Consider the following 27337-nt stretch of genomic DNA (forward strand, 5'->3'; position numbering starts at 1 on the left):
GTGCACCAAAGGAGGAAACAGGTGATGGCTGAGGTACTTAGCTCCCCACCACCCCTGTGGCAGTTCCCAATGGAGTTCCTGGCACCTCTATTTGGTGTGGCCCAGCCCTGGCTGTTGAAAGTATTTACGGAGTGAACCAGCAGATGGAAGGTATCTCTCTCCCTCTCTTTTATGGGCATGTGTATCACTCTGCCTTGCAAATAAACAAAACTTTTTAACAAAATAATTACTGCATATAAAGGCACAGAGTAAAGTTGAAAGAAATGACACCTACTCCAACTGTTCCTACAAATATTAAAATCTGATCTGAACACTCTAAGTTCCCCAAATCCAAAATCACATAGAATATGATCTGCATTCTCTACTAAGTTTTGCCTAGTCCATGTACTAAGCTTTGAATTTTAACACAGGGCATACACTTGTTATTTATAATATGCACAAAATAAGTACTTATTCCTCTTCCTAGAGGTCTAACTTTTTTAATGAATTCCATATTAGATTTAACATTAAATGCAAATTGACCCATAAAGTAGCCTATTCAGAAATTAAGTGTGCCACAGACACTACTCTCGATCTAATTAAAAGAGCAACATGATGTGATGTGATACCCCCAGAGTAGAAGGAGAAGCTGGGGGGGGGGGGCATCCACTAGAAAGTCGGAGATCAGTAAGGTCACAGGCTGACTGGACCATTACAGAAAGAGGGAGTTAGATTTCAAAGATCCTTTCCCGTTACACAAACGAAATCACAGCAGTCACTATGGAGCGGTGAGCCCTGGGGCTACACACACAGTGATGCCCTCCAGGGACTCACAGGTACAGCTAACCACACTGTGGCTTGCAAATCGGAAGGACTGGAATTTTCATTACAGAGCATGCTACCTGGCATGTGCTCCTCCACTCTGCCCTCCCCGCATGGAGGAAGGTGTGTCCTCAGTGTTCACGTCCCAGAGCAGGATTTTTGAGTCGCAGAGTTCTCAGCTCCAGACTGGGGTAGGCAGCCATCCTCTTTACACTCTCAACTCCTACCTCTAACCCACAATTTCTCCCAGAGCAAATCCTGAAGAGACCTCAGCACTGTTTGGCCTCACCAGGGCAGAACATTCTTTTTCCCTAGACTGATCTTTGGACAGACATACGTACAGTCCCAGGGGAGGAGATAGGGATGAAGTCACCGAGTAGCCTCGCTTCCAGGAGGTGTGAGGACAGACAGTGTGAATGGGGACCACTGCTGCCTGTGCTTAATATGGCACAAGATGGAGCCATAGTGGCATCTCCCAGTTCAGCACATCTCACCTGTTAACTGGAGTGTCTGAGAGACTCTTTCCCCACCCCACACCGTGAGACAAAGACAGTCCTCAACAGGATGTGGCTGCCAGCGTCCCTCATTCTCTGGACAACATCAAAGACTCCCAGGTACCTTCCATCACCTCCCCAGCCCGCTCTCCTGTTTAAGGCTGGCCAGGGAGAGCTACACAGGGGAGGCTGCTGCTCACGGGGAGACCCTGAGGAGGGGGTGTGAGGGTGACTCAGGTCAGGACAGCAGGACATTTCCTGCCCTGGAAATGTCACTGTCAGAGAGATGGCTTCCCAAGCCCTGGGAATCTCAGAAGGAGGCCACCCTTCAGAAGACACCATCTTCCCCAAGAACGCCCAAAGCAAAGCTTCCCAACTCTGCTGGTACAGAGCAGTCAAATCTGTACAATGCAGCCAAGTTAGGGCAGAGGACAACACTTACAAAAGTAACACCAGGAGGGATGGTGTTAGGAGTTGATGAAATTTCTCCTTTAAAAAAAAAAAAAAAAAAAAAAAAACAACCCTGGGGAAAGGCATTTGGCTAAGCAGTTAAAGAAGGTATCATCATCCCACCCTGGAGCACCTGGGTTCAATCCGCAGCTTTAGCCCCTGACTCCAGCTTCCTCTAACGCACAGCCTGAGGGGCAGCAGGTGATGGTTCAAGTACTTGGGTTCCTGCTACCCAACTGGGAGACCCCAATCGAGTTCCTGGCTCCTGGCTTCTGCTCTAGTCCATCTTGGTTATTGCAGACATCAGGGAAATAAACCAGCAGGGGTGAGATCTCTGTCTCTCAAATTTAAAAAAAAAAAAAAAAAAAAGCCTAAGTCACAGAAATACCAATGTGAAAAAATTCTGAATATAGACTGGCCTTAGACTGGAGAACTTCAGAGTGCTAAGACAACAGTATAATTCAAAGTACGCTGTGGCAAGGCAGGTAAAGTCGCCACCTGTGGCACTAGCATCCCATACAGGAGCTGGTTCAAGTCCTGACTGCTCCACTTCCAATCCATCTCCCTGATAATGTGCCTGGCAAAGCAGTGGAAGATGGCCCAAGTGCTTGGGCTCCTACACCTACTTGGGAGACCTGGAAGAATAGGTGACCTGGAAGAAGCCCCTGATTTTGGGCTGGCCCAGCTCTAGCCGTTGTGTCCATTTGGGGAGTGAACCAGAGATTGAAAGATCTCGGTCTCTCCCACTCTAACTCTGCCTTTCAAATAAATAAGTAAATCTTCAAAGTATAAAGAGGGATGGGTACTGTAATGCAGTGAGTTAAACTGCTGCTTGTAACACCTGCATCCCAGATTAGAGTGCCTGGGATCCAGCTTCCTGCTCACATACCCTGGGAGGCAGGAGATGATGGCTCAACTACTTGGGTCCCTGCCACTCCCATGAGAGATGCAGATGGAGTTCCAGGCTCCTGGCTTCAGTCCTGTCCAGTCCCAGCTGTTGCAGCCATTTGGGAGAGTGAACCAATGGATGGAAGATCTCTTTCTCCTTCTCTTTCTTTTTGAACAAATATAAACTTTTTTAAAATAGAAAAAAACCGCTTATACAAAACTAAACTATTCTTAGAACTTTTAACTTTAATTATGTCAGTAACTCTACCCCCAAAAAAAGCAAGGAGACATTGAAGTCACAGAACCACAATTCTATAGAGCCGATATCTATGCCTCTGCTCCACAGGAGCTAGGGTGCAGGAAAGCAAAAGGCTAAGGAGGAGGAGGGCAGCGACAGCAGTGTCTTCCCTCTGAGGAGGGAAAGTTTACCAAGCACTTTCACCTTCATTCTTTCTGCCATGGCCCCAGATGGTCTGGGGTGGGGACCGGGGACATCTGATTATCTCTACTCCAGGTTGTAAGAGGTGAGAAACCTGTTGAAGGTCCCACAACCACCACCAGGATATTCCCTATAATTGTGCTCATGCCTCTGTACGAGATGGAGACAGCAGGAAGAGAGGATCGGGTTAGGAGCCCATTCTGAGTTCTGACAACCTCACAACAGGAGGTCAGGGGCAAGAAGAGCCACTCCCTCCACGTCCACCACCAGCAGACATTCACATAGCACTTATGAAGCTCACACCGGGATTCATGCATTTTTTTTTAAATTTATTTATTTATATAAAAGAGCTACACAGAGAGAGAAGGAGAGGCGCAGAGAGAGAGACAGGTCTTCCATCCGCTGGTTCACTCCCCAATTGGCCACAATGGCCGGAGCTGCACTGATCCAAAGCCAGGAGCCAGGAGCTTCTTCCAGGTCTCCCACGTGGGTGCCCAAGGATTTAGGGCCATCATCTACTGCTTCCCTAGGCCATAGCAGAGGACTTGATCGGAAATGGAGCAGCCAGGACTCGAACCAAAGGCCATATGGGATGGCAGCACTGCAGGCTGGGGCTTTACCCGTTATGCCACAGCGCTGGGCACTTGGTATACATTAACTCACTGAACTTTTTTTTTCTTCTGTACGTTCTTTTATCATCATACTCTTTGCATCAATACATAGCATGATAGCAGGTTTCTTTTGAAAGCTTAATTTAAATATTAAATCTTTCCCCATTTTAAACTTACATTACTATGCAAAGAATAAAAAAGTAAAACTCAAGTTATCTGAAGCCTGGACACACCTCCATGATTAGCCGTGCTCGGTACAAGTCGGTGGCTTTATGCTTCCTACTGTGTAAGCAGATCTGGGCCCTAGAAAGATAGGGCCAGGTTATACTTGTTTGTGAAACATGTGCTACAAACATGATGGCTTGTCATAAGCCAGGTTACAAAGTAAGGACAGGGTAAGGGAGGGAAGTTTTCTTCCAGGAAAAAAAAAATTTCTGAACAGTCCCACTCTATAATTTTTTTGCCAAAATGGTTAGAGGAGGCAGTAAAACCTCAACATGAGCTTCAAGGTACTGTCTCTGTGAGGTGCCAGCAGCTGCCATGCGGAGGAGGGGGATGGCAAGGTGGGCCCCTCGCCACCCTCCTCGCCTGGCAGAAAGGACACACAAGTGTGCTGCCCAGTGGGGTGACAGTGGGCTGCAGCTCGGCTGATACTGAATTTCAAAGACGTTTCTTCTAGAAACGGACAACTAAGACTCTTCCTCTCACTTCAGCAAAGAAGTTTTTTTTTTTTTTTTTTTTTTTTTTGGACAGGCAGAGTGGATAGTGAGAGAGAGAAAGGTCTTCCTTTGCCGTTGGTTCACCCTCCAATGGCCGCCACGGCTGGCGCGCTGAGGCCGGCGCACGGCGCTGATCCGAAGGCAAGAGCCAGGTGCTTCTCCTGGTCTCCCATGGGGTGCAGTGCCCAAGCACTTGGGCCATCCTCCACAGCAATCCCTGGCCACAGCAGAGAGCTGGCCTGGAAGAGGGGCAACCGGGACAGAATCCGGCGCCCCGACCGGGACTAGAACCCGGTGTGCCGGCGCCGCAAGGCGGAGGATTAGCCTGTTGAGCTGCGGCGCCGGCTAGAAATTATTTTTAAAAGCACCTGGGAAGCTCCTCCTCCACCCCTCAGGTGGGAAGGCTCAGAGAAGGGAGTCGTCAGTACAGCCACCTTCGATGCCATATCAGAATTTCTGAAGGCTGGAGACCTGTAGAAGTGAACAAAAGCTGTTGCCACCACCAGGTCGTGGAAAATCTCATGAGACTGGAACCAAATGCCAAATTTTCTAGGAAAGAAGCACTCAAAGAATTTGCACAGCATAAAGGCTGGCTCCGGTGATGTTCATCACAGCCATGAGGAAGAAACAGCCCATCTGGCCCACTGTGGTGGGCCTGACAAAGCCCTCTGTGACAGTAAAGTGCGTGGTGGGCACAACACCACTCAAGCCAAGTCCCAGGAACACACCTGCTCTTGTCTGGCAGTGCTGAGGGGTGGCAAAACGGTCCCACTGTGCCACAATGATGGCGGAAATGCCCAGGAAACAGTCTATAGGGAGGCAGATGAGCCGTGGCTGTGGGGAGCAGGAACAGTGATGGAGCCCGAGGATGAAGCTCCCCATAAAAAGCCAGCAACCCCTGAATAGTCCAGTTCGGGAAAAGTCCAAGGGACTTTCTCTGAATGACAAAAGATGGTCTGGAAGAGCCCAGAGAAACTGAGGCAGAGCACTGCACCCAAGAAGAACATCCCAAAAATCACCTTCTCCTGGAGAGAGGCCATGAAGTTTGAGGCCATGAAGGCCATTTGGTTTGAGCACGGTCAAGCTTGCAGGAAGGCTGGGGGCTCTCAGCCCCAGGAGGCAGAGATCTCCCTGTGATGGCTGACGGGCTGGGTGGGTAGGCTCTGCTGGGGCCGTGGTCCACAGCGCTACATCTGGTGGCACTGGAGGCCGCCTGCAGTGGGGCAGCTCCGGATCCTCAGTGCCCTCCCCATGCTGGAAGGGGCACACCGACTGCTCACTGCACTCTTACAATGGCCCTATGAGGTAGGACCTCCTAGTAATGTTCCCGTTGTCCAATTCAGTCAACAGAGAGCTTAAGTAATTTGCTTTGGGCAGGGTCAGTGGGTCAGGGCCCAGGCAATGGGCCACTGTTCGTTTGACCACCCAGCTCTACTGTCTCGCCTGTGGCCCCAGCCTCAGTGGATTCCAACCTGCCCAGGCCCAGGGTGAGAGGTGGGTGCACCCTCAGAGCACCCTGTTAATAACCAGGCCAAGCTTCCTGGCCTGCCAGCTTCAGTGATCGGCAGGTCACCCGTTCCCTCCTGCCTCCATCCTTCCATTATTGGGTTACCACAGGACGATCGTGTATTAAGGCAAACACTACTTGGACATAACCTAATAACCACCCGTCTCCCAGCATTCGGCAAGAATGAACGCTACAGGGCACACATGCAAACCTGATTCTCGGCGCAGGAGTGATTTCTGTGGAGGGGTAATTCCATTGTCCACCTCAGCCAGCACATCTTCCATCCACGCAGCACGAAGCCCCCATCCGTCAGCACACGCAGGAATGAGAGGCCTGCCTCCTAACCCCTATTTCAGGTGCAGCTGGACCCCATCTGGTGACAGGAAGTCTGCCCTAATCTGATCTTTCCATTTGGAAACACAATAGCAAGCACACACTCAGCTGCTAGCAAAGGCACCTCACACCAGAGCCATGAGATCGCCCTACATTCACTTCTGCGGGCTACTTACTTATTAGCCCAAAATTGTCCCGGATGCTGTAGGCTGTGATCACTAGAAATGACCTCTCTATGGCCAGCCTTGATATCAACAGTCCCTTCTCTAGAGAGCTACAAATCCACACCAGAACCTTTTCTGTACAACTAACTGTGGCACACAGGCTGGCAGCAGAAAGGCAAAATTCACTGCTGAAGATCCTGGTCCAATGGGTCACCTTGGTAGCAGCAGAAGCTGTGACCTGAAGGCAAGAAGCCACCGAGCCTGTGAAGCAGGGAACTGAGAGCCAGGTTTCTGATCCGTAACGCTGTCTGCCGATGACTGAGAAGAGGGTTGGCAAACCACGGCTCCCAGGCCAAATCTGCTCCACCATCTGTTTTTGTACAGCCCTCAAAGGAAGAATAATTTCAACAATTTTAGATCTTGGGAAAATAATCAAAAGAATAATCAACTGCACAGATTCCGTGCTTCAGTGTACAGAATCACTGTCTTAAGGAGCACTGTAACGTCCACTGGATTGCAGGTGTCCATGGCTATTTTCACGCTATCACTGCGGAGCTGTGGAGCAGTGGCCTTGCAAAGTCAAAACCATTTGCTATCTTACCATCACCACAACAAGTCTGCCAAACTGTGACTTAGAAGCAAGTGCCAGAGCAATGCTAGAAGTCAGAACTCAGCAAAGCCTAGAGGAACACACGACTGGTTAGGTCCCAGTCAAGGATTCAGCAGCAACTAATCCCTGCAACCGGACAGGGCCCCAGTGGGAGAGGAAGAGACCGCCACAGGAAATGCGTAGACCAAGGGCTAAGGGAAATCCAGTGTATTTCTAACCACACGCTCCACCTCAAAGACACGTGCCTTCTCTGAGATGGTGAGGCCAGACTGCAGCACTGTGATCCTGCTCGTCCTGTGCCTCCAAAGCAGGGCCAGGGAGCGCCGGCTGGAGTTCTCCCCAGGATCCAGAGGGCCCCTCCTTCCAGCCTTCAGCCGGAAGCTGGCGGGCAAAGCGTCCGCCAAGGACAGGAAGCGCATCCTCAGTTACCCAGCTCTGAACTCCAGCGTGGGGCCAAGCTGGGTACGTGAACTAGGAAGTGAGCACAGGACTCCTTTCCCAAGTTTTAAGTTTACAAAATCTGGTTTAAGAGTATCCTCATCTGCCTGTCCCCCTCTTCCTCAGCTAACCTGAGAACACCTAGAGCTGAAATTGCCAGATTTAGCCAATACAAATATTAAGATGCCCACTTAAATGAGAAGGTCAGGTAAAAAGCAATTAATTTTTAAGTGTAGATTTACTTCAACTATCGCTTCTCTGAAATTCAAGCCTTTGGACATTTACTAAAGAAGTAATGATTCTCTGATACTCACACTTACCTGCACATCCTGTATTTTATCTGGCAACCCGACCTTGAACCCAGATCTTTCAAGAGCTGCCTCCTTGACCCCAGCCCCTTCTGTACAACCTCTACGCGGCAGATCCCCAGCAGCCCAGCCTGCATCACATGCAGCTTCCAGGTCCCCTGTGTTGAGAGCCTGCCTGCTAAGCTTCTAGAAACAAGCTTCCCCAGGAACATAACACAGCCAACCCTTGACCGAAAAAAGCAGCCTCTGCCTGTCCTTGCCCAGGCATCATGGGCCCAAGACACACACCCTCTCCTTCTCCCCAGTCCCCACTCCCTCCTGTGCTCCTCTAAGATCTGAGTCCCTTACACTGGAAAGGAACTCCTCTCTAGCAGACCTGTTCTGCTGATTACACTGGATCTCAAGGGCTTCCAGACCTGAGCCTGCAGATGATGAAACTTAAAGGAATAAGGAGTTCAGGGGGAAAAGAGGTGCTGAAATCATGCTAGTAGGTGGTCCTACACAGGGTGCAGGTGCAGTGACCGGGAGCCACTCCACGGTAAGCTCCCTGTGGACGGGGTTTTCTGTCTGTTCACAGCCACATTCCTGGTACCCAGGACAGTGCCCAGCACACAATGACTGACGCTCACCAGCTAACTGACTGCTGTGGGGCTGACTGCACCTCATTCCCCAACTTCATGTGAAAGCCCTAAGCCCCAGTGCCTCTGCATGTGACCTTATTTGAACACAGGATCTTTAAAGAGGAAATTAAGCTCTCAAGAGGTCATGAGGTGAGTCCTACTCCAATCTGGCAGGTGTCATTCGAAGAGGGCTTTAGGACCTACAGAGGCAATAAGGGCACAGCGCACATGGGAAAGGCTGTGTGGGAACACAGCAAGAAGGCGACGCCTGGATCTGGGACTTCCAGCCCGCACACTGTCTGTGAAGCCCCCCAGTGTGTGGCATTTTGTCATGGCAGCCCTGGGAAACCACTACAGGGATAAAAAGGAGAAAGGATGAACCAACGGGGTCAGAGCTGTGGTGTAGTAAACTAAGTTTCTGCCTGCCGTGCTGGCATCCTATATGGGTACCAATTTGTGTCCTGGCTGCTCCTCTTACAATCCAGCTCCCTGCTGACGTGCCTGGGAAAGCAGTGGAAAATGGCCCAAGTGCTTGGGCCCCTGCACCTGCACCCACGTGGGAGATCTGGAAGAAGGTTTCGCTCCTGGCTTTGGATCAGCTCTGCTCTGGCCATTGTAGCCATTTGAAGAGTGAACCAACAGAGGGAAGACCTTTCTCTCTGTCTCTCCTTTTCTCTATCTGTAACTCTACCTCTCAAATTTTTAAAAAATCTTAAAAAAATAAAATATAAAACAAACCAAAGAGGTCCAAATCCACGCCTGCTTGCTCTCCAGCTGTATCTTGGATGCCTGTGCCAGTACACGATGGGCTATCATTAAAAATGCCCAAAGAAGAGCCTGCAGTCTCTGCCCAGAGCACCACAGGGAGGCTAGAGTGCATAGGGACAGGGTACAGTTCCCATTGCCCACTCTGCACACCTCCCCACTCTCAGTCCCCGGGCCTCTATGGGCCTGGCTGCTGGGGAGGCTGCTACCTCTTGATTAGGGAGCAGCCTTCAGGTGCCACGGCTGGCCAGCACCTAGCGCTGGCCTGCCAGCTTCCCAGGTGCTTGGCTGTAGCATACATCCCTGCCTACCGAAATCCTCCACCCTATCTTTCCTAAAGACAGAGTCCTGCTCCTGTCTGTGTTCCCCTTTCCAGCAGGATCCCTGACCCTGACTGGGTACAGTAATCCCTTCCCGGGCTCTTTGTTTCATCCGAGAATGAGCATTTCATCCAGGCCATCATGCCCAGTGAGAAGTCTGGGGGCTGTCCAGTAACTGGACAGGTTTTCTCTCTTTTTTTTTTTTTTTTTTTTTAGATTTATTTATTTGTTTTTGACAGGCAGAGTTAGTGAGAGAGAGACAGAGAGAAAGGTCTTCCTTCCGTTGGTTTACCCCCCCAAATGGCCACTACGGCCGGCGCTGTGCCTATCCAAAGCCAGGAGCCAGGTGCTTCCTCCTGGTCTCCCATGCGGGTGCAGGGCCCAAGCACTTGGGCCATTCTCCACTGCACTCCCGGGCCACAGCAGAGCGCTGGACTGGAAGAGGAGCAACCAGGACAGAATCCGGCGCCCCAACCTGGACTAGAACCTGGGGTGCCGGCGCAGCAGGCTGAGGATTAACCTAGTGAGTCGTGGTGCTGGCATCATTTATTTATTGAAAGTCAGAGTTACATGGACAGAGGAGGAGAGGAGGAGAGGCAGAGAGGCAGAGAGGCAGAGAGAGAGAGAGAGAGAGAGAGAGAGAGAGGTCCTCCATCAGCTGGTTCACTCCCCAAGTGGCCACAATGGGTGGAGCTACACCGATCTGAAGCCAGGAGCCTCCTCTGGTCTTCCCATGCGGGTGCAGGGGCCCAAGGACTTGGACCATCTTCCACTGCTATCCCAGGCCATAGCAGAGACCTGGATCAGAAGTGGAGCAGCCAGGACTTGAACCGGCGCCCATATGGGATGCCGGCACTGCAGGCGGCAGCTTTACCCACTATGCCACAGCGTGAGCCCCTGGACGGGTTTTCTTACTGAGAGGAGATGCTTGGAATAACTACGTGTGGACACTAGTGTGAGGATGTGATGCTGGGAGCCGCTGTAACCATTCTCACCATGAGAGGAAGGTGCTCACATGCAAAGGAGAGTAAGATTAAAAATGCAAAGAGACAAATGCTTATGGGTCACTAAGCTGCAGCATTACCGGCCCTCTGGGCTTTTTTTTTTTTTTTTTTTTTTAAAGGATCACTTCTTGATTTAAAAGAGAAAGAGATAAAGAGGATGAGATGCAGAGACATCTTCACTCCCCAAATGCCTGCCAACAGCCAGGTCTGAGCAAAGCCAAAGCCAGGAGCCAAAAACTCTATCCTGGCTTCCTACCTGGGTGGCAGAGACCCAAGTACTTGGGCCATCACTCTCTGCTTTCCCAGGCACATTAGCAGGGGGATGGATTGGACTCGAACCTGTGTTCCAATATGGGACACTTGTGCCACAAGTAGTGGCTTAATCCACTGCACCACAAAATCGGACTCCATACCTCTGGACTTTTTTTACTCTATGAGACATCAGATTTCTTTATTTGTACGGTCATTTCAAAGTGGGTTGCTCCAGAGGTTCTGATAAGAAAAGGCAGTGTCAGGCAAGTTGACATCTGCAAAATGGACAGTGTGGCAGGAAGACACCTTGACTCTGCATTTTCACATCCTGAGTACGAAGAACAGTGATTTGCTCCAGCTAGGAATTCAAAGCATTGGATGAACGCACAGAAGGACGGATGGACAGAAGAAAGGTTTTTAATGGGGCCAATGGGGATTCCATAAGAACTGCTTTAGGAAGACAAAGAGTGAGCTGGAGACCACGATGCAGACAGACCCTGAGGAGCGGCCATGGCAGCTAAGCCTTGAGTGACTGAATTCCAGCTTTATGTCTAGATCTTACAGGTAAGGAGGAGATGGAGAGGAGGAGAGAGAAGAGTCTGGCACACTCAACCCTGGGGAGTAACAGATGAGATCTGGAAGTGTCATGCAGCCCAACCAGGAGCAAGGGATCAGGGATTAGGGACAATGACTTGGTAAGAAGAGCAGAACCTGGGAGGGTGGGGGAGGAATCCCGGCTGGCTCCATTGTTATGGTTGATTTGTAACACTGTTGTCCTTTCTATTTTACCTTTGCTACTTTGCTACCTTTGCTTCTTGATCAGCATCCTTGTGTGGATTCTCAATGAAGTCCTCAGAGAAGAAAGGACCCATCCACTAACCTTTAGGGAGCCAGCAGGAGAAGACATGGGAAACCCATCTTCCAGACACAAAAAAGGCAGGACTTGGTGCAGCCCTCGGGCCTCTGCAGTGCCAGCCAAGCACCCCTGAGGAAGGGCCTCTCCCCTCCTGGACCCCGAGGAGGTGAGCTGAGAATGCCCACATCTGGCCTCGGAGGCCACTGAGACCCATTGCGTCTTGAGGCACTGCTGACAAACCTGGATTCAAACATGAACTACTTCACTGTTATCTCAATCTCTTCCTGTTCAACTCAGGATTTCTCGTGTGTATCATCGCAAGTCCCACACACTCTACTTACTTCTCTTACCCTCCCTGCCACAGCCCAACCACCTCTTCCAGGGCCACTCCAGTGATCAGCCTGACTCTAGCCTCTCTCCCTTTCAAGCCTGCCTCAAAGTCACAGCCAACTTCTGTTGTTTTAAAGCATCTCTCTCCCTTATTTATTTGGTAAACAGACAGATAGAGAATCAGACTCAGGAGAATGTGTTCCCATCCACTGGTTCACTCCCCAAACGCCCGCAACAAGCCTGGGCCAGGGACTCAATCCAGGTCTCCCTCGTGGGTGACAAAACCCAACCACCTGAGCACCCTCACAGCCCGGTACTGAGCTGAGGCACTCGACAGGATGCAGCCACCTTATTTTTTTAAGATTTATTTGTTCAGTTATTTATTACTTGAAAATCAGTTACATAGAGGGTGGGAAAGACAGAGAGAGAGAGAGAGAGAGAGAGAGAGAGTTTCCATCCAGTGGTTCACTCCCCCAGATGGCCACAACAGCTAGGGTTGGGTCAGGATGAAGCCAGGAGCCAGGAGCTTCACCCAGGTTTCTCATGTGGGTGCAGGGGCCCAAGCACTTGGGCCATCTTCTGCTTCTTCTCCCAGGCCACTACCTGGAAGCTGGATCAGAAGTGGAGCAGCTGGGACTCGAACCGGCGCCCATACGGGATGGTGGCATCAAAGGTGGTGGCTTTACCTGCTATGCCACAGCTACGCCACGATGACCACCACAGATGCAGGCATCTTATTCACTGGGCCAAACCGCCCAGCCCAGAGGGGACTTTTTAGACCACTGATTGAATCACTCTATTACCACTTTGGAGTGCGGCAGGCAGCCAGTGGCCATGAGATACAATCCACACTCCTAAACACTGCATTCAGAGCAGAGCCCTGGAAACATCAGCTCCCACTGGCCACCTGCAATGGCCTTGGCCTCAGCTGTGCCCTCGCTGTCTTCCACACCCTTCCTGGAGCCCAGCATCTGCGCTGGCTTCTACCTGCCGTTCCTCCTCCTTAACGCACATGTGGACAATAAGCCCCTCACCTGTCACCATCCGCACTCTTCCTCATCACACTCATGGTGGGTCTGTGGGATGTGTCTCTGCCTTGGGTGCTGCGTCGAGTGCCCTGAGAACAGCGCCTTACCTGCCTGGTACACTGCTGCCACCATGCCCAGAGCAGTACTGCAAAGTGAGTGGCTCTCACAGCTCCCTTCTTGCCCTACACACTGCGCTGTGCCGCCTCCCCTCCACAAGCACCCATTCCAATCGGCATACTCAGCCTAAGTGCACTCCCCCCGTCACTGGGAGCCCTCTGGGGCACAAAGCCACATCTCACTCATCCCTGCCTGCCAATCACCTGGCACACAATACACACTCAGTGACATCTGCCGCATCATCTTCACGGACACACACACAATTCCAATTTTATAAACACACTCTTTCTTTTTTTTTTTTTTTAAGATCTATTTTTATTTATTTAAAAGCCAGAGTTACAGAGAGAGGTTGAGACAGAGAGAAAGGTCTTCCATCCACTGGTTCACTCCCTAGATGGCCACAATGGCCGTAGCTGTGCAGATCCGAAGCCAGGAGCTAGGAGCTTCCTCCAGGTCTCCACGTGGGTGCAGGGGCCCAAGGACTTGGGCCATCTTCCACTGCTTTCCCAGGCCATAGCACAGAGCTGGATCAGAAGTGGAGCAACCAGGACTCGAACTGGTACCCATATGAGATGCCGGCGCTTCAGGCCAGGGCGTTAACCCACTGTGCCACAGCACCAGCCCCTAAACATACTCTTAACATTTGGTTATTTCTTTGCTCATTGCTGCTTAGGAAGAGTGTGTAGGGGGAAGATGTGCTGCTGTACTGAAATTTTTAAGAATATATCAGATGTATCAGAAAAGTTCCCGTAAGCTTGAGAACTAGAACACCTTTCAAAGGGGCCCTGGCTGACTGGCTTCCTACAATTTGAATCTCTGAGCTGGGCATTTGGCATAGCAGTGAAATGGTTGCTTAGGTCAGAGGCCCACTTCACATGTTGGAGTACCTGGTTCAAGTCCTGGCTCTGCTTCCTATTCTACTTTTCTGCTAATGCAACCTGGGAGACAGCAAGTTATAGATCAGATACTTGGATCCCTGTCACCCATGTGGGACATTCTGATTGAGTTCTGGGCTTCTGGAATTGACCTGGCCTAACCCTGCTATTGAAGGCAGTTGGGGAGTGAACCAGCAGACAGGAGAGCTCATGCCCACTGGTTCCTCTCTCTCTCTCTCTAAAATAAGTAAGAGACAGGCATTGTGCCACAGTGGGTTAAATCAACATTTGGGATGTCCACACCCTATATGAGAGTGTATGGTTTGAATCCTGCATGTTTAGCTTCTAATCAGACTTCCTATTATTGTGTACCCTGGGAGGCAGCAGCAGGTGATGGCCCAAGAGCTTGTGCACCTGCCATCCAAGTGGGAGACTTGGATGGACTTCTGGACTCCTGGCTTCAGCTTGGCCCAGCCCCAGCTATTATGGGCATCTGGAGAATGAAGCAGGGGATAGGAGTTCCCTCATTCTGTCTCCCTCTGTCTTCCAAATAAATAAAACTAAATAAAAACAAATTAACTATCAAATTGATCTGATTTCAGATTTATAAATGGTTCAAACCGTACAGTGACATAAATAGTAGCAAATGAGTCTTTTTTGTAATTTTTAATAAAGATTTATTTATTTGAAAGTCAGAGTTACACAGAGAGAGGAGAGGCAGAAAGAGAGAGGTCTTCCATCCGATGGTTCACTCCCCAGATGGCTGCAACGGCCGGAGCTATGCTGATCCGAAGCCAGGAGCCAGGAGTTTCTTCTGGGTGTTCCATGTGGGTGCAGGGGCCCAAGGACTTGGGCCATCTTCCACTGTTTTCTCAGGCCATAGCAGAAAGCTGGATCGGAAGAGGAGCAGCCGGGACTAGAACCAGGGCCCATATGGGATGCCGGCACTGCAGGCCAGGGCTTCAACCTGCTGTGCCACAGCGCCAGCCTCTAGTAGCAAATGAGTCTTCCCAGAATCCTAAGTCCTGAACAGACGACCACAGATAGCATTTGACGGAGATTCTACTCCCTAAAAACTAATACATGGAAAGCATGATCTATGCAACATGGTATATATACACACACACACTGAAAAGAGGACCACACCACCCACATGGACCTGTAACCTTCTCACGATTTCCCCTCCTGTATTCTGTAACAATAATACAAGTCAACCTCATTTCTTCCAACACCTCTGTAATATTTACTGCAACTTTCTTAACTATTCCTTTATTAATAAAGTCTCAGTTGTTTACTACACAAAACAGCACAATGTGGAACATCTTTGTATGTACTTGTACAATTCTGTCCTTAGAATGAACTGTCAGGTCACAGGGAATGTGCTTTTGACAATTAAATCCCTACTGACAAAATGCCCCCCAGAGAAATCATACAACTTGGGCTGCTGCCAGTAGCACATGACCCTCTGCGGCAGCCTTGCCCAGTGAGGACTGGTTTGATCAATGGCGTGGATGCTCTCAGTGGAATGACACCTCCGACCCACAGACTTGTCCTCAGCACTAATCGTCCTCACCTCACCACGTCTGTGTTTTCACGAGCAACAGGCACTGTTAGGTTCTGGCCCAAGAGCTTCGCGGGGCTCTGCACTAGGGGCATGCTCAGTCACACACTCGCAAGGGAAGTCCTCAGCAGCGGGCTCTGGCCACGGTCACAGGTGGGACCCCTCTCAGCATATGGGGAGAAGCTCTGCTTACAGACCCAATGCTTCTGCAAGCAGAGCAGCCTGTGCGGTGGTGGGCAGCTGCACAGCTGAGATTTATATCCCCACTCATCATTCTTGGCCTCTAAGGGAATTTGGGAATGGCTAGGGCAGAGCTAGAGCCAAGAGCACAGACTTTAAAACCAGAAAAGAGAAAGTTCCTTAAAATAAAGCCACTGCCACCCATCAGTGTGGCATGAGACCTCCCATTGCCGGCATCCTTACAGAGGAATTGATCTGCATTGATGGACTTTTGGTACAGATATTAATCAACACTTCAAGTATCACACCATTTCATGTTTTAATATTTCTAAGATTCCTCCCATCTCCTTAACGATAAACACGATGCTTCTTAAAGATCCCGGTCACACTATGAGTACTCAGTGTCCTGCTGCACTTGCTAAATGACAATACGGACTTCCTCATACAGCAGAGGCAATTAGGGCTGAAGAACCAAATCTGGGCAACTGGCCTAGTGGTTAAGCCACCACGGGTTAAGATGCCCACATGGAGGCCGGCACTATGGCACAACTGGTTAAGCCTCTGCTGCAACACCAGCATGGCATATGGGAACCGGTTTCTGTCCCAGTTGCTCCACTTCTGAACCAGCTCCCTGCTAATGGCCTGGGAAAGGCAGCAAAAGATAGCCCAAGTGCTTGGGCCTCTGCTACCCATGTAGGAGACCCAGAAGCGGCTTCTGGCTTCTGGCTTTGGCCTGGGCCTGGCCCTGGCCCTGGCCCAGCCCCAGCCATTTTGACCACCTGGGGAGTGAACCAGCGGATGGACTATCTTTGTCTCTCTCTGATTCTGCCTTTCAAATGAATAAATAAATCTTTAAAAAAAAAAAAAAGATATCTGCATTCATTGCTTATTGGAGTGCCTGGGTTACAGTCCCATCTCTGATTCAGATTCCAGCTTCCCACGGATACACACCCTGGGAGACAGGAAGTGACAGGTCTAGTACCTGGGTCCTTGCCTGGACTGAGTTCCTGGACCCCAGCTTCAGCCTGGCCCAGACAAGGCCACTGCAGGTATCTGGAGAGTGAACAGAAAGGAGCACGCTTCCTGTGTCTGTCTGTCTCCCCTCTTCCTCTGTCTCTCAAACAAGGTTTTTTAAACCCTATTTAATATGCTTTTGAAATGTGCCGGCTGTAGTCTTATCTTTCCTGCTTTACCAGCTATCACCCTCTCTCTTTCCAGATGACTGCCCTCTACTTCCCAGGACTGATGTGTGAGAAGCAGAAACCAAGCAGGTTAGAATTTCCAGTGTATGAGCAAACAGGTAGAGACTGGAGTGAAGATGACCTGCGGATGAAGTTAAAAGTTCTGTGGGGCCAGCGCTGTGGCACAATGGGTTGAAGCCCTGGCCTGAAGCGCTGGCATTCCATATGGGAGCCAGTTTGAGACCCAGCTGCTCCACTTCTGATCCAGCTATCTGCTATGGCCTGGGAAAGCAGCAGAAGATGGCCCAAGTCCTCGGGCCCCTGTACTCACGTGGGAGACCCACAAGAGGCTCCTGGCTCCTGGCTTTGGATTGGTGCAGCTCTGGCCAATTGGGAAGTGAACCATCGGATGGAAGACCTCTCTCTCTCTCTACCTCTCCTCTCTGTGTAACTCTGACTTTCAAATAAATAAATAAATCTTTTTAAAAAATGTTCTGGTGCACAGACTCTTTGGAAACTCATTCAAGGCCCATTCTCAAATCTGAATGTGTGTCTTAAAATGGCCTGAGATAGCTCTATCACGTCCTTGGGCAGAGGTTGAGTTGGAAGGAGGCAGTCGGCCAACAAAGCCAAAGGCTTGAGGAGGAGTGGAAGGGTGACCCCAGGTTTTTCAAAACCCAGGTCCAGGGTTTTCAACAGAACACATCGAGTGCGTTTCTCCATAGAAAATGAGACCAACACCCAGAGCCGCCCAAGTACGGCACCACAAGGACACAGGTCGCTTGCTGGCGTTCGTGCCGTGAGTGCTGCTTCTTTCCCTTACTTAACTTTCTGGGAAATCTTCAAGTGGCCTTCCAATTGGAGGGAGCTGACGAATCAGAACTTTCCTGGTAGCATAACAACTGAGCTAAGGAGTGCAACACACCAGGATGAAAGGGTGCTACAGCCCAGGTCAAGAGATGACCACAGGCCAGGCTCGCGCCCATTCCCGCCTTGGTTCTCCCGTAAGTGTAAAACGGGAATGGCACCTGCTCCTCTGCAGAAGAGGACAGCTGTGGAGAGGGCCAGGGAGTGCTACCACCACCACCGGCTGGGCCTCCCACTCGAGCTCAGGGTGCCCACAAACCACCGTAGCACACGTGTGTCAGGTATCACACCTGGTCAGCCACCCGGAGGACACTGAGAGTCCCAGAAGGAGCCAGGTGAGGAAGTGCCTCAATGATGAGTTCCCAACTCAGCCGCAGTGGGCTGCAGCCCAGCGCTCCAGCAACAGGGAGCAACAACTTGTCAACAGTTTCAACAGCAGGATTCCCTACATATCACCCCAATATACAAAACAGGTAAGGTATCAGAGTCAGGTAGGTCATTATATTTATTATTACAAACACCACTATGAGACTGTTTTGATGAACACAGTTTAAACCACCAAGTTTCTGACACATTTATTTTTGCCTATAAAACAATACACACAAAATCCTGATTTACAAATAGTTGCAAATGGCATCTAACCTTTCACTTGCAGCCTCAGAAATCCACTCAATTAAACCAATCTGAAAAACTTACCAAGGTAAATCAGTAGGAAATTTGTTTTAAAGTTGAGTAACATTACTTATTAGGAAATGTCCGATTCAGAGGGAGCTCAACAGTGGTTTCCTCACCCAGTTTAAGCTTTATTTCTGGAGGAAAATCCTGTTAAAATGTAACATAAAATAATTCAATGTTCAATGAGGTCAGCTCTGAACATCCCCAGATACTTGGTGCCGGGTTCTGACAGATGTTTATGCAAAATTTCAAAAGGGTCAAATTTATTTTGTTTTGCACATTAAGTTCAAACTAAGTTTCAATTTCATCACTGAGACTCTATCGGCCTTGTAAGTACGGTAGCAACACAGCCTGTATTGCCTAATGGAACTCACTTGATTTATTCCCAAAAATTCCACAAGACACATAAGCAAAAACAACCATGTTATATTTGAGAGACTTAGAACAATGGATTTTCTTTGTGAGTCAATGTCAAAGAAAAAAAAAGTGATTTATCACCTCATTTGAAATACCTGCCCTTCAATTTTCTCTTGAGTGGTCAACAGACTAGCACGTAAAAATTCAACCCCTAAGAATTATTAAAAACATCACTACAAATAACTCTCAAAGTAAGAAGACAACATCCTAATCTGATGCACACCTTGAGTACAACAGGTGCAGCTCCTTCCAACCAACATTTGTGTCACAACAACACTGTTGTGTCCAAACAACATTTGGACACACAAACTCACCTTCTGGAAACAGCTGGCACACACACCGTCATCTATGCAATACTTCCTGCCATTGTTCTCACGGCAGAAGGTAAAATGCTGTTCACTTCTGTTTGTGTCAAATATTTCAAAGAATGGGTCTTACACATTACTGCCTAGTGGACGCACACCAAAGCAGGCACACGCTGACGTGCACAAGGTATGGAGGCAGAGGTCAGCCCAGGAGTGGCCCCGCCCTAGACTCGCCCTCCCCAGGTAGAGCACCCTGGGCTCCTGCTACACGGCCTCACACTGTGAAAACCTGGCCTCTCTGAACAGCAGATTCTAAAGTGAGAACTCTCATGCTTCAAATGCATTTTCTAGGTTAGACTGAAACTTGGTGACAGGATCCTATGGTTCTGAGGAACAAGGTGTGATCCAGGCACATGGGAGAAAGCTCAAAAGACTTACTGGTTTCCCCAAAACAGAAAAGACTAGAAAAGAACTCTGGATTCCCAGAGAATGTCTGTCAGGCTGGTTACTGCCTCATCCCCTCAAGCACAGCAACAAGTTCAGTGTCAAAAGCACGTGGAAGCGAAGCCCATTCCAACCTTCACCCCTTCTCAGAGGCTAGGGGCCTCACTCATCTGGGCACTCCACAGCCAGCCATGGGATCTGTGCTTGGCACAGCAAAGGGCTGGGCATACCCACAACACAGGTTTTCACTAGCATAAACTGAATGGCATTTTATTTCTGAGAGCTCAGCAACACTCTTAGAAGTAACTTAAAAATACTAAAAATGAATGAGTAATACCAAAATCAGCATTTGTCTCCATTAATACAGCAGCACAGCACTTGATAAGTGTTAGCTATTATCACATCTAAATTCTTTGACTTGTGCAAGCATGCTCGGAACTTCTGTGTATCAGGCAGGACACAAAGATCAGATCCGGTTCCTGCTCTCAAGGGGTTCAGAGGACGAGAACAGGGTAAATCCAGGACAGAGAGGGCAGGGTGGTTCACAACAACAGCAGGCTGGCTCTGTCATGCTCTGGGGCTGGGAAGGCTCCTGGGAAATGAGTCCGGGGCTCTCTGCAGAGAGAAGCATGGCTGGGGCATGCTCACAGTGACAACCCAGTAGGTACAGGCTGAAGCAAAGGCACAGAGGCAGAAGAGACTGCTAAGTGTGGCTGACGGACAGGAACACTTTGGGGCAAGGCTGCCAGGACCAAGCCTTTCTCACGTGAAGAGTTAGCATAACTAAGATCACCTGGCCTTGGGCATTTGGCCTGTACCTGACCTCTCAGAGGGGAAAGAGCGGCTCCACCAGCAAATCCCCCATACCAAACTGGGCATCACCACGCACTCTCCTGAGCTTGGCAAGAAGCTGGTGTGACGCACGGGCCATCTTCCTCTATTCCAGGTACATGGAGCAGAGCTCCCCAAACCAACCAATCACAATACTGACTCAGCCATAAAAGAAGATAAATGCAATATACGTCTCTGACTTGGCAAGCGTGGAGTTCCTCTAACATAATTTTTTCCATGTTCTAAAACCCATGCTGTTTCATAAAAGCACATCCAGGGCTACTCCGCTTCCAGGGGATCTGGGCTTTAAGCCAATTTGCTTAGAAGATAGTTGTGGGGCTGGTGCTGTGGCGTATCAGGTAAAGGCACCGCCTGCAGTGCCGGCATCCCATATGGGTACCAGTTCAAGTCCTGGCTGCTCCACTTCCAAACCAGCTCTCTGCTATAGCCTGGGAAAGCAGTTGAAGGTGGCCCCTGCACCTGTGTGCGAGACCCGGAAGAAACTCCTGGCTCCTGGCTCCTGACTTTGGATTGGTGCAGCTCCAGCCATTGCGGCCAACTGGGGAGAGAACTAGCAGATGGAAGACCACTCTCTCTGCCTCTCCTCTCTCTGTGTAACTCGGACTTTCAAATAAATAAATCTTTAAAAAAAAGAAGAAGAAGATAGTTGTGCAAATTTGCATTGCCCCACGAGTCTGGGTTCTAAAAGAAGGAGTGGGGAAGGGGGGCCTCCAGCTATAGCAGGGAAGAATTTTAACAAAAAACAGAAGCCAGAGCCCATGCAATAGAGCGTTGCTCTTGCAGGTTAATTCACCTGAGCCGAGTACCACTCACCGAGCCCTCCAAGGGATCCAATCACTGAATTCCAGCGGCTTTGCATTCACTCAGCCCACAGATCTGCTGTGAATGTCCAACACTTGCATGGAGAACACACAGGACGTGCAAGCCACAGCCTGTGCCCTGCAAGAGCTTACACTTTAGGAGAAAGAAGAGCAAGCACAAGCAATGGAAAAACACAGTGGATGACGAGGGCCCAGAGGAAATGGAAATCCCCTCTATGAGAATGGGGACTGGGGGAGACGCCCTGAGGGGGACAGCTGCAGAAAACGTGGGGAGATGGCCAGCGCCAAGGCTCACTTGGCTAATCTTCCTTCTGCAGCGCCAGCACCCCAGGTTCTAGTCCCGGTCGGGGCGCCAGATTCTGTCCCGGTTGCTCCTCTTCCAGTCCAGCTCTCTGCTGTGGCCCGGGAGGGCAGTGGAGGATGGCCCAAGTGGAAGACCAGGAGGAAGTGCCTGGCTCCTGGCTTCGGACTGGCGCAGCGCACCGGCCGCAAGCATCGGCCGTAGCGGCCACCTGGGGGATGAACCAACGGAAAAAGGAAGACCTTTCTCTCTGTCTCTCTTTCTCTCACTGTCTAACTCTGCCTGTCAAAAACAAACAAACAAACAAAAACATGGGGAGGCACTGACCAGCAAGGGGGAGAAGCAGAGCCATCTTCTTTTCAGACTTGCTATGTATCACTCAAATCTCACAACAGACCACAGCATTCATGCCAGGGTCCTCACGTGGCAAGCAGGAAAACCTGGCTCAGCCAGGCTACATTCCATGTCCAAAGCTACAGGTGTCATTGAGCCACTCAGGAGAGCCAAAGGCCCCCTCTCTGCAGAGTGACGCTTTCCTGGCAGAGGGAATGGCACAAGCAGCGCGGCATATTCAGGAAGTGACAAGAATCCAATCTGTGCGATGAAGACCACACAGGGCACCGGGCTAGAAACATCTTCCAAGACACACTCACCATGGTGGCCTCAGACACAGGCCCAGAATGCACTCCTTGGATAGGTGGTGAGGCAGGTAGCGGGGAGTCCCAAGATACAGCGTGGTGGCTAGGAGCACTGACTCGGAGCCAGCCAGCAGGGTCTGAATTTCACAATTCCAGCCACTAACAGCCACTGAAGCCACTGAGTCTCCACTACCTCATCTACATAATGAGGGAGACAATAACACCTATGTGAATTTTAAATGAATCCCGAGCCATGAGAACAGCGCCAGCCTACAGAACATATGTCTGCAGTACCAGACAACAATGCTGAGGGCACAGCGATGTAACTAACTGGAGTGGAGATTATTCAAGCAGCTGCTAGAGTAATCCAGACAGGAGAAGAATGGCAGCAGCTTCACGGGGACCAGGAAAGAGGAAGTAACTAATATGCGACTTGGGAGAACAGGAGGGGAGGGGTGCTACACAGAGCCTTGCAAGCCAGAGAACAGCACTGTTGCTGAAGAACACACTCGGCCACAAAGCACAAGAGAAGATCCTTTGCTGGACTTGACTTCGTACACATCCAGGTGCATTACGCCAAACCTCACTCTCCCCACCTCTAACTCGGAGCTAACACAGGGTGGACATTTGGTGCAGCAGCTAAGCTGCTATTTAGGACACCCATATCTCATATCAGAGTCCCTGGATTCAAGGCACAGCTCTGCTTCCAACTCAGTTTCCTGCTAATGTGTACGGTGGGAGGCAGCAAGTGATGGCTTAAATACCTGAGTCTGTGCCACCCATGTAGGAATACCAGATTGAGATCCAGACTCCTGGCTTTGGCTGTTGCAGGCATCTGGGGAGTGAGCCACTGGAAGAAAGTGCTCTTCCCCCTGCTCTTTCTGCCTTTCAAATAAATAAAATTTTAAAAAATAAAAATAAATAAAACAGAGCTAACTATCTAACTTATCATTCTACTCTCGGCATTGTTGTGAGGCTCAAATAGGACAGTGAACTTGACCATAATACATTTCAGACCTCAGCACTCAACAGGTGGAAACCACAAAGCTAAACAGAGTGGTGTTGGGGGCTGAGTCTGGAGAAAGTGCCCAGGGAAGAGAGAGAGGAACTCCACTTAACTTTGTCCATGATGTTCCCAGATATTAATGTCCAGGTCAGTTTCTCAGCCCACACAGCAGCAGGCAGGCACCAGCCCAGGACACTCAAGGTTGTCCCTGCACCAAAAGGCAGAAGACACACAGAATGGTCCACGGGACAGCCCTGGAGAAATGACAGTGGAACTCACCATTCCTGGGCATACCATGGATAAACGAGTACACAGAAAAATAACGCCAGTTGGCTCTATCTCCTCCAGCAAAGTGATAAAGCCTATGAGTAGAATAGAAGAAAGTTCTGGAACCAATTAGAGAGCTGGGAGTAGAAGGGGGTGCAGAATAACCCACCTGGGGAGCTTTGAAAAGCGGCCTTCTGCAGCTTCCTCCTGTTGCAAAAGCTGTCTACATTTCTCACATCATTTTGTCACAGGCTACACGGGGTTTCTTACACACTCATGTTCTTTGTGTTGAGCGTCATCAATATGTCCAGGAAACCATAAAGACCAGCAGCTCATTTCCACATGTCATTTCTTTACTTCAGCTTCAACAGGAACTCGGGACCTCTTCTCTCCTGGCCCACCCCCACCTCACTCCAGGACATTGCTCACCACACCCTTCCCACTGGCGCCTGGAGGTCCCCGAGGGTCCCAAGCAGCCTCGAATCCTCCTCCACCTCCTCCTGTAAATCCTCAGCACCCAGCCCAGATGGTGGCAGACAGAGCACTGCAACTCACAGCACCTTCAGCGCCTCACTGATGCTGGCTTACCCCGTCTGGCTTCCCAAAACGTTGTTCAAAACAAAGCCCTAATTTCAGTTTAACATCTGAATTACTGTTTTGTTTGCTACAGGTTCCTGAAAGGCAAAAGCCCTCAACACCCCCAAACAAGAGCTACCAAAACTCACAGTACTCCAAAGTAGTGTCCTCTTCCTTCAACCAACATTTTTTGGCTGATTTTCAATAGTCTTAAAAGCTGATAAGCCAGACAAAGCCTTCCTTTCAAGAAAGAAAAAAATCTAAGTAAACAATTCCCAGTGTTCACTAAGAATTTAGACTCTAAGAACACAATCTGTCCACACAAGGATAAATGCAGTTTTATTAAAGAAAACATAGAGCCTTACAGCCACTGTCCAAATATTGTACACTACACACAGGAAGAATCAAACCTCAGGGGCTGGCGCTGTGGCACAGCAAGTGAAGCCACCACCTGCAACACCAGCATCCCATATGAGAGCCGGCTCAAGTCCTGGCTGCTCCATTTCCTATCCAGATCCCTGCTTACGTGCTTGGACCCTGCCACCCATGGGGGAGACCCAGATAAAGTTCTGAGCTCTTAGCTTCAGTCTGGTCCAGCCCTGGCTATTATAGCCATTTGGAGAGTGAACCAGTGGATAGAAGATTGATTCATATTCTCTCTCTGTCTCTCTCTCTCTCTTCCTGTCTTTCAAATAAATATTTTTCTAAAAAGTTAAACTCAAAATTCGAAGGGGATGGGATAACAGGGCTCCCTGAGGGGAACCACTATGACTTTGCTCACAAGCCAAACTACTGACAAGCTTGCTCAAAGAAGAGAAGGATCCCCCCACCCCCAGTCTGACCTGGTGTTATCAATCTCCCCAACCATCAAATACACACACACAATAATCTCCAACAGCTGGCTGGATTCAAATTAACAGGATCTGAGTCCCGATAATTCTGCACACACACTGCCCATTTTTAACTAGACAGCCAGAGAATTCACTCGTTCCACCTCCTTCAAGAACTATGTATGGAATATCCATATGCCTGGGATTTCCAAGACAGTCACAGAACCCTCCCCGGTGAGGCTTATAACCAAGTGGATAAATCAGTTTTACTGAAAGCAATAGACAGAAGGCAGCAGTACAGAATAAGCAGAAAATCTTTGAATCGAAACTCAACGAAAGATACAACTTCCAAAGTGCCCATTGCAAAAGCTGGCATCCAAGTTACCAAAAAATACTCCCAAGTACTAGTGCATATAACTGAGAAAAGGCAAAACTATTTTTAAAAAATGGAAGGCTAAAGTAATATACAACCTCATGCAAACCCATTAAATACAACATCTGAGGGGCTGGGTGTGATGCTGTGGGTTAAGCCACCACTTGCAGTGCTGGCACCCCATACTAGAGTGCCAGTTTGAGTCCTGGCAGATGGAAAATCCACCTCCCCAACCCCCGATGCTCTGCCTCACATAATAAGTAAAATTTCTTAAAATAATAAAGAAAGCATCTGAATTTTTTAAAACCAGACTCTTTCTAAAAATTCATTAAATAAATGCATAAACCAATGAGAAAAGTCAGGGGAAAAATCCTTAAGAGAATATTAACAGGAAATAAGTAGCTATATTGGATATTAGAGCACATTTTAGGGACTGACATTGTGATACAGTGAGCTAAGCACACCAGCATTCCATATCAGAGTTCTGGTTCAAATCCCAGCTGTCCTGCTTCAAGTACAGCTTCCTGCTAACGTCCTTGGGAATGCAGTGGAAGAGGGGCCCAAGTACTTGCTACCAACTTAGGAAACCAGGATCGAGTTTCAGGCTCTGGCTTCAGCCTAGACCAGACCTGGATATTGTGACCATTTGGGGAGTGAATTAGCAGATGGAAGATTCTGTCATTCTGCCTTTGAAATAAATAAATATTTTACATATATATATACACACACACACACACACAGAGAGTTTATAGAACCACAGTAATTAGCAAGTGGAAATGGAATATATTCAGTATTTAGATCCATGGAGAAAAGATAAATAGTGCTGGGAAAAATGACCAGCCATGAGTTCTAGATCCCTACCTCACTTCCTATACCATTCCAAATAAAGTCTAAACATAATTTGTTATATAAAGTACATTGTGATCTGCAATTTTGAGAAATACTTTTTTCCAATAATTTCAGTGTAGTATTCTATTTATTTGAAAGGCAGATAGACTGAAAGGACAGCAAGAGATGTCTCATCAACCGGCATATTTCCCAGATGCCCACAATAGCCAGGGCTGGGCCAGGCCCAAATCAGAAGCCACAAACTCAAAGTCTCCCACATGGGTGGTAGGAACCCAACTACTTCAGCCATCACCTGTTGCCTCCCCTCCCAAAGCGTGTACTGGCAGGAAGCTGGAATCAGGACAGCAGCCAGGACTTGAACCCAGGCACTCCCACATGAGATGCAGACATCCCAAGAGGCATTTTAACCACTACAACAAACACCTTCCCAAGAGTAGAGGAGCCTAAGTATATAAATAAAGACCTGGAAACCATAAAGGAATGCAATAAATCTAGCTTACAATTTCTCAGGGAAAAGTCAAAGGGCAAACCTGGAAAGCATTAGTGCTATTTCCCTACCTCACATCCCTTGGATCTTCACTGAGGAAAGACAATGCTTCGCAAAATGTAATGCGCATACTAACCACCCAGGATCTTGTGAAAATGCAGGTTCCAATTCAGCAAACCTAGGATGAGGTCTTACATAGTTCCTGCTTTTTTTTTTTTAATTTTTATTTTTATTCATTTGAAAGGCAGAGAGAAAGAAACAGAAATCTTCTATTTGCCAGTTTACTCCCCAAATGCCCACCACATCTAGGGCTGGGACAACATGCCAAAGGCTGGAGACATAAACTCAATCCCAGTCTCACATTTGGGCAGCAGCAACTCAACTACTTGAGCCATCATCACCTGTTGCTTCCCAGGGTGCACACTAGCGGGCAGCTGGAATCAGAAGTGGAGCCAGGACTCAAACTCAGACACTCAGACATGGGATGAGGCATCCCAAGCAGCATCTTTATTAACTGCTGCTACCTCTGGATTCTACGTTTCCAACAAGTACCCTGTATATGCCAAGTAGCTAAATTCTATGGAACAATTCTAAGTAAACGGACCCGGGGCTAAACTGAGTTAGAGTCAGATACTTTACAAAAATCACCTGGCAGTTTCAGCACACTCAGCTCCCACTCTGTAGCCATTCTGCCTGGTTTGAAAACCAGTGAACAAGATCCTGAGTCCATTCCTGCTTTTAGGCAGAAATCTGTTTGCACTAAAAGCTGAAAACCATT

The 27337-nt window shown here is 49.1% G+C and overlaps 1 protein-coding gene and 1 pseudogene across 10 annotated transcripts in view; both read right to left on the reverse strand.

The window, feature by feature from the left end:
• Window positions 1–27337, reverse strand: part of TEAD1 (TEA domain transcription factor 1) — a 281048-nt gene that overhangs the window by 228301 nt on the left and 25410 nt on the right. The window lies entirely within an intron of this gene.
• Window positions 4677–5613, reverse strand: LOC138849513 (adiponectin receptor protein 1 pseudogene; annotated as a pseudogene).

Source organism: Oryctolagus cuniculus, chromosome 1 (assembly GCF_964237555.1).
Source record: "Oryctolagus cuniculus chromosome 1, mOryCun1.1, whole genome shotgun sequence".
Classification (NCBI taxonomy): Eukaryota; Metazoa; Chordata; class Mammalia; order Lagomorpha; family Leporidae; genus Oryctolagus; species Oryctolagus cuniculus.